A 13,937-nucleotide genomic window follows, 5' to 3' on the forward strand; every position below is an offset into this window, starting at 1 on the left:
CTCCCCCTCTGTAGAAAGTTTGACTTAGGGATGGTACGAGTCGTCTCATTGGAAGATACGTCTCGGTCTATAGAATTCTCTCCCCACAACTCCTACTTTGTTGATGTTTATGCCATTTTTGTACTTAGAACTCACTGGAACTGAATTTTAAATAATTATACGCTTTGATGCTTACAACTGTAAGAAAACTGTAAATGTTATTTCTTGTGTTACTTTCTAATTTTGCAACTTTACTTCTTATTTGTAAACCGGATTGAAAATGTAACTCAAAAATTATTATTTTATAATAAATACTATTGCAAATAAAGATGATTATACAAATTATTCAATAGTATGTATATAAATAAAGATGACATGCAGTACTTAACTAACTGTTGAATAATGTGAAATGGCACTTCACTTAATGAAGTCCAGATGATGAATTTATTTTGAAGAAAGACAAAGGTCGAATTCTACTCTGACCTTTGTTCTTTCTCAATGAACAAACTGTTACATATATTCCACTGATCAAATATGTTTAATGAAATAATCCAAACCAAATACAAAAATACAAAGTTTTTTCTGAAATTCGCCATTAGAATTTTTTATTTATTTACGTATTAAATAGTAAATGTTTCATACTTAATATATTTTTATCTAATGGGAATTTTCATTACTAAGTGGATCCTGTTTGACGAAACTTATTTCTCCTGAAAACGTGACTCATATCTTGAATACAGTTCTCGAATTTATAGACTTAAAATGCTTTAACCTCGAAATGTTTAACCCCAAAATCATATTGTCCTATATTACACAAAGTTTATATTTAATCCTGTTCAATAAATATTTTAAAAGTATTCTTTCCACAATTATTTAATTCGAAACATGACCTGACCCAAAGCAAAGATCAAACTTTCTCACAGTTTGTATACTAAAAATAGGTCCTAACGGTCAGGCAAATAATGGCCATTGTAATATAAGGTGACGCTCTCAGACTTAAATCAACCAAATATTCTTTAAGAAGTGCATACTTCATTTGTCGTGTTTTTTTTTTTTTTTTTTTTTATGGATCAATCAAGAGACACTCGAACATTTTCCCAATTATAATAAATTTATGACGGAATTCCTGTTAGAAGAGAGGATCCAATTTAACTTTTTTACTTTCAGCAATGTTATTTTTTTATTTATTTATTTTAGTTGTAACATTGCTTTTTTATACTTCGAAACATAGAAAGTGTCCATGTTAGTGGAATAACAAGGAGACTTTCACGGTCGAGGTCAGGCGCGGTTGAATGAACTGTCGTTAAGTTATGCCTCAGGTAAAATGTGACGTATATTCGCCAATGCAAAAAGTATTTTATTTTAATTTTTTTCGTATGATTTAATCTTTGCTGACCAAAAATAAATATTTGTAATTATTATTTTAAGAGTGCTTACCTACTAGTGCATTATGCTCTAATTGTGAATGGAGTTTTTATTCGATTGTTTTATTAAAAAGCTGATTAATGTCAATTTGATGAGCTTTTTACATTCATTAAATTCAATTTTTTTTTCAAATATATAGAACAACTCTTAGCCTTCTTAAAACAGAAGGAGGTTCACATACTCTACTACAAGTATATGGGACAAACATTTATATTTTCTTAATAAATTTTTTAAATAACAATTATTTTTGTATTCATAACTTAAAGCTGTTCTGTTACATCAACAATAAATGCACTACTTCAAACGATATTTTGACTAAATTATAATAAAATCAAAGACAATAGAAACCTGTGATGCTTATAAAATATGTTACTCACTCAAGTAACGTAGTTCTATTTCTGTTTTATTGTTTATTATTAATACTGAAATATACTAGCTTTAGCTTGTAAAATGTGATAATATCAGTGAAAATAAAAACACGCACTGCCTGAAGACATCGTTCTCGAACAATTAATAGACTTGCACTATATTTTTATATATATTTTCTATTGACATTACTGAATTTTACATTTCTTTTTTGTTCGTTTATTTCAGATTGTATTTAAAACGTATAGACTATTACTATTGATATACTTTAAATTTAAATATTATTTGTTTAATTGTCGTATTAATTACAGTGATTATTTATGAACGAAGCTATCTTTAGTATTGTACTGTACAGTACATCAAATATTTTAGTTTTTATAAGCGAAATTAAGACTACAGTATTTTTAATTTTTAGTAATTATGTAGCTATGTCAGATTAATTATAAATCGAGAACTTAAAAAATATTTAAACTTAGTAATTGATGTAGAACGGAAACTTTGAAAGAATTTTTTCTTGAGGCCATATACTGTACAGTGCATTTTCATCTGTTTAGCGTTACTTTCTGTAATAATACCTGTGAAATGATTCATTTTTTATGAAAACTAATAACATATGAACGTTGTCGCCATTTGAAACAATGTTACAATGGTGACGTTTTCTTAATATATAAACTAATTATGTTGTTTTCAATTGTAAATTTCTATTAAAAGATGCACCATTTAATAATGTATTTAAGTGATTTTGTTTAATTAGATAAATTGTAGATTATAATTTTAATTTAAAATATTCCTGATTAAATAAAAAAAAAATGTATCATTTTGAACACTACATACAAGCTTATTTATTGCTTCAATTAAGTTTAAACCAGGAAGGTATTTACTTAGTTTTTTTAATAACAATTTTCATAAAAATCATAATAAAGATTTTACTTTATAACAAACAATTAAGTAAATTTTTTACTATATCGAATTATTATGAATCACTTAATATGTGCGAGCTTCTTTTTTTTCTAACTCTTTCCGCCCTGTGGGCACTAACAGGGTGAGTTTAGCAGGCCCATTATGGGTTTGACCAGGCCAAAATAGGGCAGTCGGATGGTCTGACGAACGATCCACCCCCGAAAAATTCCTGGTGTTTTCGATCCGTCCGGATTTGATTCCTGATATCCTCAATGCGATAAGCTGTCACTTAACCACTCGATCATCCGTCCGTTATTTTCCTACCATTGTTAATGTTACTGTGAAAATTTTCTTCGTTAAATTTTTCCAATTAGAATATGTTATCATACAATAAAAAAAAGTACAATAATTTTTTGGGGTTAATGGTACGGTACGTCGATTTAAAATTGCAAATCAGAATCAAAATTACAAGAAAAACTTAAGAAATTACTAAGTTCGAAGAAGAGTAAAAACGTATACGTGAATCACATTATCGATATTTACAAAGAAAATATAATTTATTAATCTAAACAATTAAAATTTTAATTTTCCGATTAATGTAAATATAATTTGTTTTTTCTTTACAGAAAATCAAGAAGTTGTCTTCAAATTAATATTATGATTTCTCACTTAAAAAATGATACTATTAAAATAATAATAAAGATTATTTTTAATAGGATTAAATTTGTTGCTTTTGTTTTTATTAAAATTAGTTTATATTTTAAAACATTTATATTTTTTTGGCAAAAAAATATAAGATTAAATAATAAGATGATTAAAATAGCAATTAACTAATATTTGTTCATTTCTAAATTTAGAATTAGAAACGGATTAAGGAAATATACCGGCTTGAGGAATGCTTTAAAAAATGACCTAAAATTAATTCACAGCTCATTTCGAAAGATTTCACTTAGAAAACAGCGATCCGTTTTCCGGTATTATTTCAAATGACGTTTTATACCAATATACATTCATTGTTACAAACATCCGAACGTATTAATTTCTTTTTTATAAAATAACAAGCAATTTGTCAGAAAACTTCTATTCGTATTTTCAAAATGGTATCTCAGACAACAGTTCTAAATCATTTGTGACAGAAAAATGTAAATTTTCGCAATAGTTCATTAAACGATATTGTAATTTATCTTATTGTTTTCGCGTTGTACAGGGAGAAAGCGCTACTAACTTTAAATAAAGAGCATATATTTTAAATTAAATAAATTAAAAGTATGATTAAAAATTGCAACCCAGCATTGTGATGATGTCACAATAAATATTTGCTCGTATTATATAGGATTAGTTTTACGTAAATTCTTTATAGTTTATCATGCTGGTAAAGTTATTTATTTTACATTTAAATAGATACCTTTTATTTTTGGAGATTTGAGGAGATGGCTTAGTAAAAATTAAGTAAATACCCACCTAGTGTAACCAGGCAAGTAGGTACTGTACGTACTGTATGTAGATAGCAAAAAAAGGTCTAGATTAGTAAAAGACTTTAAGTGAAAATTGATGAACCATTTATGGCCACTTTCATTGCCAGAACAGGTAAAAAGTGAAAATTGTTATATCCATTTGAGGCCAACTATGTAAGCATTAAAATGAAAATTATCTAGGAGGTAAATTTATAATTCAATTCCCTCCCTACTGTAGTTTTAGTACATGAAAGACTAACAAACTTAAAGATTACTACATTGGCTGCCTGACATTCACTTGCATCAGGCAACCATTGATAACTCAATAAGACAAGTAGAGATTATTATAAATGTCACTGATGTGTCAGTTGTCAAAATGTAATGTGCAAAATTTGTGGCGGAAAACTTAAATTAATTAAATAAGAAATGTGGCTAAAATAGGAACGCTACTGACCACGGGTGGCTTTACTTTGTGGCGTACACCACTGCTTGCTTCAGTAAATATCGGATTTTTCTAGGCTAGAAAAGACTGCACTGAAGATAAGAATAACTATTAAAATGTGTAAAGTTTTTTTGTAGTTATCCGTAGCATATAAATAAGCCTTATAAGAGAAATAGGATGTAGATTTTTAAAATTTCCGTAGGAGTTTTCAATAATTAAATAAATCCTAAGATGTGTAATCTTAGGATACATTAAGATTTATTTATTAGGATTTAACAAATAAAACAAATTATGTTTATATACAGTAAATATACTAGTATATTAAAATATTCTATTAATGTACAGTACTAACCGAATTTTAATTTATTCAGGATTTAGTCATCAACAAATAAATTAAATTCAAAATTGTCAACGCAAAATAGCGCTCTTAGGAGCCTCATGGTGGCTGCCATTTTGTTTGCTGGTGTATCAAGCACCGAAAATGCTTGCAGTTCGCTGAAGCACGCTGGCAGCAACCGGAAGTTATCTGAGCTTTTGAACAAAGGTGACGAGAGGTGCCGGCTGCGCGCTGAGATTTTGAATACGCCCGATAATAGTCTCGTTTCGCATGAAAAACGATACAAATCTAAAAATACGACAAGCAAACAGTTTGAATAATGTAGACCACGCGATCCGGTTGTGACAACTTTTCTCCAATCACAGCGCGAGTTGACTATGCTTCTGCTTATCCTGGTTGTATATATAAAAATAAAAAAATTTGCAATCCAGACGGGTCGAAAAACCCCGGGAATATTTCGGGGTATTCCATCCAGAATATATCGGGTCCGTTTTATACATCCGCCCGCTCCTATTGTGGGTTTGGCCGAACACAGGATAGGCTAGAAGAAGTTCTTTTTCGTGCCCGTATGGCAAAAAGTTTTAAAAAAGCACAATTTTCAAACTAAAAGTTTGAAAAACATAAATGGTTTATCAAATTTTTTCAGATCTAAAATAATTAGACTGGAAAAATATATTTTACAAATCTAACATTCTCAACTTAACACAGACCGAAAGATTGCGTTAAGTTGGGAAGGAACGGGGAGAGAGAAACGGATACGTAAAACAGCGCCATCTATTGAAAACTGAAATAATAATTAATTGTATTAATACTATTTTTAAAAAGCTACCTTAATAAAAATTTTGCTTTATAAATATCATAATTAAATTTAAAACGATGTTTATTATTTAATAAAATATTGATTTAATTAACGCAAAAACAAATTACCGTTTAATTATGCGCAGATGTGTAAAATTTGACCAATTTTCTTTTTTTGCGCAGGCGCTCATTTCCCAGAAATCCCAGTAACAGCTGACCTGAGTTCCAAGATGGCGTTAGGTAAAATTGAAATTTGAAGAAAAGAACTATTTATTGTTAGGTACGAATCTATATTAATATTTGTTAATTAAACATTGATATAAACAATACATAATTCATATTATTTATCGAACGTAAGGAAATATGATTATTAATTGACCATTACATCTTAAAATTTTTATTTATATATTCATACATTTCAGTATAATAGCATCATCCAGAAATTACAATAATTGATATATAAACAGCTATTTTAATATAATTTTGCTGAAGAAAAGAATTTGTAGTAATAATAACATTATTTTTGAGAGATAAATTATGAATTATTTTCCCTGCAAACTTATTTTAATTACTAAAGACATATTCACATTTTAATCATTTCAGTTGTGTTTTAGTCATAAAAAAAGATAAATTAATTTAATATATTTATTTCAGCACTGATTTTCTGTATAAGTAAATTTTAAAATTACTCTGAAACTTTATGTCAACCAACATTTTATTTTAATTAATTGCAATATTTTTTATGTACTAATAAATTACTTGAATATTTCCAGTGTACAGAATTATATATATACAATATACATGTCCAAAATTTGTATGAATTTGCACTTAAATAATTTTACATGAAGGAAAATGAGTGGTAGAAATAAGAAGAGATTAATTCTAAATATTTAAATCATTTTTTTTTTCTTATTGCATTTACTCGTGTTGATTTATATGGTCTTTCGTAACTATCGCAAAATTTCAGCTTGTATGTAAAAACAACAAATTATTATTTTTGTATCTGTTTTGATGATACTTTTTAATCGTCGTATAAAATAGTTAACAGAAAATTAACTTTATCCTGAAATTCCAAAATTGCAAAATAATGGAAAACAGAAATTCTTTTTTTACAATGTAGTAATGATGATTACAGAACTTGGGACAGGAATGTGTTCAATTAGTTTCTTTGTTGAACATTGTTGAAATTTCTACAAACAGGGCAGATATAATTTCCAGAATGGTAATCATAGACTGGCCTATCAACCTCTAATATGCATATTAATCACCTATAAGCTGTCCTAAAATAGAGAACAAATTTGGAACTTTTTTGCAGAAACTTGAAGTGAGTTAAAGGAAAAACTCTAAGAACTGGATATACAGAGGGTGATTTGCTAATTGTGACTCACTTTTTTGCTTGGTTTCTTTTACAAAGCATCTGTCGATGAATTGTTTTTTGTCTGTTTGATGTTTTCTCCATCTCGCCTCATGGTATGACATCATTGTTTCCCTGATTTGAAGACATTCTTGCAAGTTTTAACCGATACCAATGAGCACTCTTGTTGAATTTCTTTCTAAAGACCATCTAATGTTGTAGCTTTATGAAGAAAGGAGCATTGCTTCTGGAAACCAAATCCAAAGAAATCCATGGGGCTGATGTCAGATGCTTTGCTGAGTATGTCCTCTGCAGGAATGTGGTTTGGTCAACCTTCAGCCTTTAACTTCTGGAGATAAGCGGTTGTATAACTGTCTGTGTGACTAGATGCTTTGTCATGGTGAAGAGTCACTTTGGCTTCTTCTCCAGGATACAGCTTTGAAATCTTACATTCCAAATATGGTTTCAAAATGTTCTCCACATAGTAATTGGTGTTAACCTTCACAATTTTTGGCACTCTGATAAGAGGAAGTGTTTCCTCTTTATGAGGAAAGTGGCCCATCATTTCTTCAATAATAATAAATCCTTCAGGCCATCTTTCATGACATTTGACAAGCCATTTTTCTGGCACTTCCTGTTCAGGCTGCACGTACAGAATTTTTCAAGTTCCATTTCAGTAATCAAGGTACATATTCCCTTCATCTAGGGTGACCATGTACTTCCTTTTTCTTCTGGCCAGATGCCTCTCGTAGAGCTTTTTTTGCTAGTTTTTCGATTCTGTTTGTGTGTAGATGTGAGGCGATGTGTAGTTGCGTTTTTCTTGGTAGTGCTTGCAGATCTTTGTGTATAATGGTTCTAACTGTGAACTGAGATATACCCAGACGTTGCTATGGTGCTCTGGGTTAGGTGGATTTTCTTTTCTAATCATTTCCTTAACTTTCCTTATCTTCTCCTTACTCTGAGATTTGTGAGCCCTTGGAAATATTGGGTGTAACTCACCAGAAGCAGTCGCTTGCCGCTTTTTTGTTTTATTACCAAGAACTCTGATAACTGTAGACTGGAAAACTTCAATTCTATTTTTCTTAAGGGCTTTTACGACAGCGCGGGATGAAAGACCTTCTTCGGAAAGAAGCTTGATGCTCATGTCAACTTCACTCGCAACTGCTGCCTCCATTTTTAGAACAATCAAACTCAAACATTCTTAGAATGCAAAGAAAAGCAATGTCTACCAGTTTTCAAAATTTGATTTCTATTTGACAAGTAGAACAAAAGATATCCTATTGTGAATTTGAGTCATAATTAGCAAATCACCCTCTGTAATTACAAATATTAACTCTAAAAACCATAAAATCCAGTAAAAATGAATGTGCATTAAAAGAAAAATTCCGTTAAAAAATGCTTTTTTTTTTACTAAAAATGAGTTAGCATGTTCTTGCCTCAAGCTCTGCAGTTGTTTTTTGTTATTGCTTTATTTTATTATTATGACTTTAATACAAACATTTCTGTTTAGATCTTTTGTACTATTTTGATTATGCTTAAGCAGAAGGCTAACTATAGTCAAAATGTGATTGTAACACAATTTTTTTTTAACTACAAAATGTTTGATCCCTGACTTATGGTAATTAAAAGTAGTTTTAAATAATATAATAATAATAATGTACAAATTTTAATTGTTTTTGATATTTTATGATTATATAAAATTAAAGATGAAATACAGCGTGTGCCAAAAGTTGAGATGTAACTTTACTCTCCAAACATTAAAATGTCAGCATTAAGATTTGTGTCAGTAGATTGACAGAGTAAGGCAATGGAACACATGGGTGATCTGTCAATGGGGTAACTTCTAGCAGGACTTCCTGGATTCTGTTTAGGTGTTAAACACATGAAGAAAATCCAGAACATTGCATGAAAACCCAGAACAGCCCATTGGTCTGGCATGAACCAATGATCTAGTGTTCAATGGTTTTATTTATTCAGCCACTGGTGGGCTTGTTTTGTGCCACTGTATGGAGACTTTTGGGACACCCTGTAGTTATTGTAAAATAGCATGCATAAGTTATTACTACTAGTTACAATAAAAAGAAAACATTGTTTCATCTAAGAAGTTAATTTTTGTTTTATTTTATAAATGAAAATGAAATTTTTTTTTAAGCTTAGAAAGCTTAAGAACTGCTAAGGAAGTCATTTCACAGTTTATGATAAATTAAAATTGGCATATGATGAACTATGAAATCATCAAATGCTTTGTTAAATGCCCACAATAACAGATGAATTTAATAAAGCAAAAAAAAAAAAGTCATTTGTTAAATGCCCACAATAACAGATGAATTTAATAAAGCAAAAAAAAAAAAAAAGTCAAATTTAATTGTAAATTCCAAAATTTACAATTAAATTTGAAATTGTTTCTGGAATTGCTTAAGAAGAAAGTGTCTCTAAAAACAAAATGTACTGAGTAAAAATAATTATAGTAATCATATTGCTACATAAAAATTGATATATAAACAAATTGAACATGAAGAAATTATGTAGTGTTAAACTTGATTTGGGAATTTTTTATTGATGGAGTCAAAAATTTGTGATTTATTGAAACAATAAATAAGTATACAGTAGTGCCTTGTACTTCAAATTTAATTCATTTTAGCAAGTTATTTGAATTCTGAATCATTCAAAGTCTGAATCAATTTTTCTCATTAAAAATAAAGAAAAATAATTAATCCATTCCCAGACTCTGAACAATACCTATTTTGATAAACTTAAAATAACAATTATATGTAATTTAAGGTAAAAATAACACAATTAAATGTCCTAATAATAAATTAAAACATGAAAACCATAAATAAAATACATAAATACTGTATAATAAAATGAAAATTGCATTTATTGATTGTACATTGTGGAATTTGGTATCTTAATGTAGATGTATGATTTGATTATAACGATTGTGGAATTTAACATATTATAGATAGTGTGAGACTATATTTTGTTTAGAAGTTTACAGTACAGCATCGATTATCCAACCCCCGATTAACTGACTTATCGGTTAACCGACCGCGTTCTAGTCGGCAAATTCAAATGTCCGCTAGTGATGTGGCGCTATAATATTTGGTTATGTCTTGGCTACTTTTATATTATTTTTGTTAAATTTTTGCATGTTTTAGCTGGCAGCACTGGCTCAACCATGAAAGGGAGGCTAGTATTTAAACCAGGCCTAATACACTATACTAATAATGTATTTTTTCATACTTTTCAGTTATCCGACCAACCCCAGTCTCCAATTAAGTCAGATAATCGATGCTCTACTGTACTTTGAACTCTTTATTTTACAATTTGTTTGAATAAAATTAAGTTGTAATGTCTTCAGATAAAAAGCATATTGGGTATATTATGCTTTTTGAGTTTTGAAAAGGATATAATGATGTACTGGTACACAGTACAAAAAAAATTAATGTGTATTGGGAAGATGCTCCTAAACTTTGAATGTTTCAAATACAGTTTAAAAAGTTCCATTTGGGAAACTTTAAACTAAAAGATACAAAAGGTACAGGGTACCAAAAAGCTGTGCATTTATGGTTCGAGCATATTTTTAACTGAATGTGCAGTTTAAACTTTGAAGCATCGTCTCAACTCAGGCAAATTTTTGTTGAAGTTTACATTTGAACTTTGAAGTATTTGAAGTATGAAGTACTACTGTATTTTCAAAATATATCACAATAGAATTTAATTAATTAAAGAAAATATTGAAAGATAGAAATTTTGATTGTTGTTTGTGTGTACAGAATGTTAATTTCAAATACAAATTATATGATGATAGAATAGGCCCTATTTGTTTCATGGCATTAACTGAAAAGGCAGCTTACGAAATAGAGTAAACCTGTTAAAGCTCTTTACTAATTTTTAATGTAGATGCAGTATTTGCAATATTTATTGAAATAATTAAAAATAAAAAAAGGGTGCAGAAAATAAAATATACATTTATACATTTTTTTAACCAAAAAGAAGGGATATGTACAAAGTGAAACTTTTTGTGTTTTTCATTGAAAACATAAGTTTTTAGAAGTTATTTTGGTTATTTTTACTTGCTTGAATTTTTCTCATGATACTTTCAAGCTCTCTCTGCATTTGTCTTAGTCATAATTAATAGTGATAAAATCAGCATTTTCAATAATATGTTCTTGTTTTAACATGTCAATACATCAGGAAAACACAACAATTTTTCTTGCTGTTTTAAAATTGAATTGGACTTGGTCAGGAATGTAGATATTTAAAATTAGCATAAATGTGGTCAGGAAGAGAAAAACTTAACATAAAACTACATAAAATATCACAAAAACTAGTAAAAGGAATAAAAATTATTATACATGTTTTCATTCATTTGTAATGAATCATCAGGTATTCTATAAGGAAAACAGAATAAACTGTTGAATACATTTAAATCTAGATTCAAAGTAGTTTGGAGTGTATATGCCCAAATGGTACAATATTATAAAGGTAAATTAAATGTTGTAAATTTAAAATTGAATTGTAATAAAAAAACAAAATGGAAGTTTTAGAAGAGTTTGAAACATGCCTTCCATACTGTAGAGAATCTCTCTAAAGTTGACTGCCTTCTAGTTTTTAAGTGTTGTAAATCTCAGAGCTTCTAAATATTTCAAATGTATTAGATTTGATATTCAACGTAATAAATAGCCTAATCAAAATGGACCCACATGTCACTGGCCAAAGAATATACTGCAAGTGCAGCATTGGACTGTTTCTTACTGACATCATGTACTGTTTTACTCTTAAAATGAGGTTCCTGGCAGTTGCTCAGATGTATACTAAAGAGCAGTTTACTCAAGTGTCATGCAACAGTATAACATATACACTTGGTGTGTACTACTCATCCACAGGATCTTTATCATTTCTAATTAAAGCAAAGATGATTAGACTCCTATAGACAATTCTGACATTAACCACTCTAGCAATTTATTTATAAATGCTTGACATCACCTTATTATAAGTAATAACCATGAATCTACTTTTTCGTTGACAAGCATGATCCTTGTTAAGGGTATAATGGTGTACCAAAGTAGGAAAACATTTTAAAGTTTGTCAAAATTGGATACAAAATTGAGAACAACAAAAAATTATAAAAAAACCTAATAAAAAAATTTGAGCAGAATAACATAAGTCAATCCCACACTGAGGACTAAGCCTACAATAGTCTAGTACAGTACAATTGCAGACTAAATTTACAAATAGCCAAATATTCAAATACCAGCATAGGCTATTAGGGACATCCCAATACTGCTGATAATGATACTGTATTGATACTTTCCTTCACTACTGAGTACTTTATGACTTGATACTGATACTGGTATCAATACTTTATTTCAGGTATCGGATTGGGTATCATTACATTTTTCACAGACAGGTTTGACCAAAACTGGATTTTGCAACTGTATCAGAAACTGAAACAGAATTTTACACAAATTAAACTTACATTTATTAATTTTCAGTCATTAATTTTTATATATTATGTCAAATATTATTTTCTGAATTTGTGTGTGCTTAGAGTTTTGATTACTATTTATAAGTTAAATAAATATTTAGTTTAATCAAAAAAAAAAAAAAAACTACTGCATAATGTTTATCAACTTGGACAATTGGTGATGTTTAAAATGAGCTAATTTGGTATATACTTGTTTGCAATGATATTTGTAAAATTTGAACATAATAAAGAATTTTCAATGTAAAGACACTGTTTTACCTCTTCATTAACGATTTCTTATTCACTTCTATCCCATATATAGTAGTACCCACAGAGCCTGTTAGCAGGTCAAGACATCATACTAGTGTAAATTGAAGTACTGAGTGCATTGTTTTCTGAAGCAGGTAGCCAGGATTCAATTCCCCAGAATAAACAGCAAAATATTAATTGCTGTTGTGGGTCCCACTCAGCCTTCGTTCTACTGGTTTTATTGGTATATGGCAACGTGACACATGGGTGATGTGCTGAAGGCCATGCCTCCCTGGAGGAAATGGCCCTTATTTAGAGAAACTGCTTCTTTATGCTCCTTTATGGGAAACTGTTTCATGTTTACGTGTTATGAATGTGAAAAAAACTCGGAAAACTCCATTTGGCCAGCCTGTTGGCAAGGTACAAACCTGCAACCGACTACCAGTGTTTAGTGGTTTTATCCACTCAGCCACTGGTGGGCTTCATTGTAATGAGCACAATAACTTCTCAGCAAACAACTGGAAAGTGATGCAACAGACTGAACAGTGATATCTGGCAAGATTTTCAGTTTTGATACCTTGTAGCTATATATTTTTGTTGTAAATATAAATTTAAGTTTAGTTTAGTATCCTTTTTTTCCTATTCTTTGTCTCATCTCCTTCTAGAACTTTCTTGCTTTGTCTTTCTGGTTCATTATCCCTTGGGTGGGATTACCAATTCCAAGAAAGGTGAACGTAAACAAAAGGTGAGGCAAGGCCCTGGAGCTGATGAACAAGGGGAAGAGACAGTTTTGGTCAGAACTCTCAACTAGGACGGACGGAGAGAAGGAAGGCACCAGATAGCTAGTATGACAATCGGAGACCACTAGGTTTCGAAAAAAAGACTTGGACTCGAATTCTGAAGAATAAGGGCAGAATTAGGGTAGCCACCCGATCGAATTTTAGACGATTGAAGGCTACGTTCACCCCAAGGAAGCTAGTGAAAGGAGTGCCGACAGATAACACAAGGAGCAACGTCCCAAGAAAGGCATCAAACTAGTATCTCACCCAAGTCTTTGAAAAAACAGGAAAGTCCCGGGTATTTCTACCTTTTTTCTTCTTCTATTTTCCATCTTCTCTTCTTTCCTTAGTTATAATTAGCATAAGAATTAGTTTGTAAGTTTC

The 13,937-nt window shown here is 29.9% G+C and overlaps 1 protein-coding gene across 1 annotated transcript in view; it reads left to right on the plus strand.

Moving 5' to 3' along the window:
- The first annotated feature begins 5,904 nt into the window (after window positions 1-5,904).
- The window catches only part of LOC136989423 (STE20-related kinase adapter protein alpha), a 36,985-nt gene continuing 28,952 nt past the window's right edge, over window positions 5,905-13,937 (plus strand). The window contains exon 1 of the mRNA XM_067287563.1: window positions 5,905-5,981. The gene's annotated coding sequence lies outside the window, so the exon portion shown is untranslated. The remainder of the gene's footprint in view (window positions 5,982-13,937) is intronic.

The sequence above is a fragment of the Centruroides vittatus genome, unplaced genomic scaffold (genome assembly GCF_030686945.1).
Source record: "Centruroides vittatus isolate TY-2023 unplaced genomic scaffold, ASM3068694v2 scaffold_520, whole genome shotgun sequence".
NCBI lineage: Eukaryota > Metazoa > Arthropoda > Arachnida > Scorpiones > Buthidae > Centruroides > Centruroides vittatus.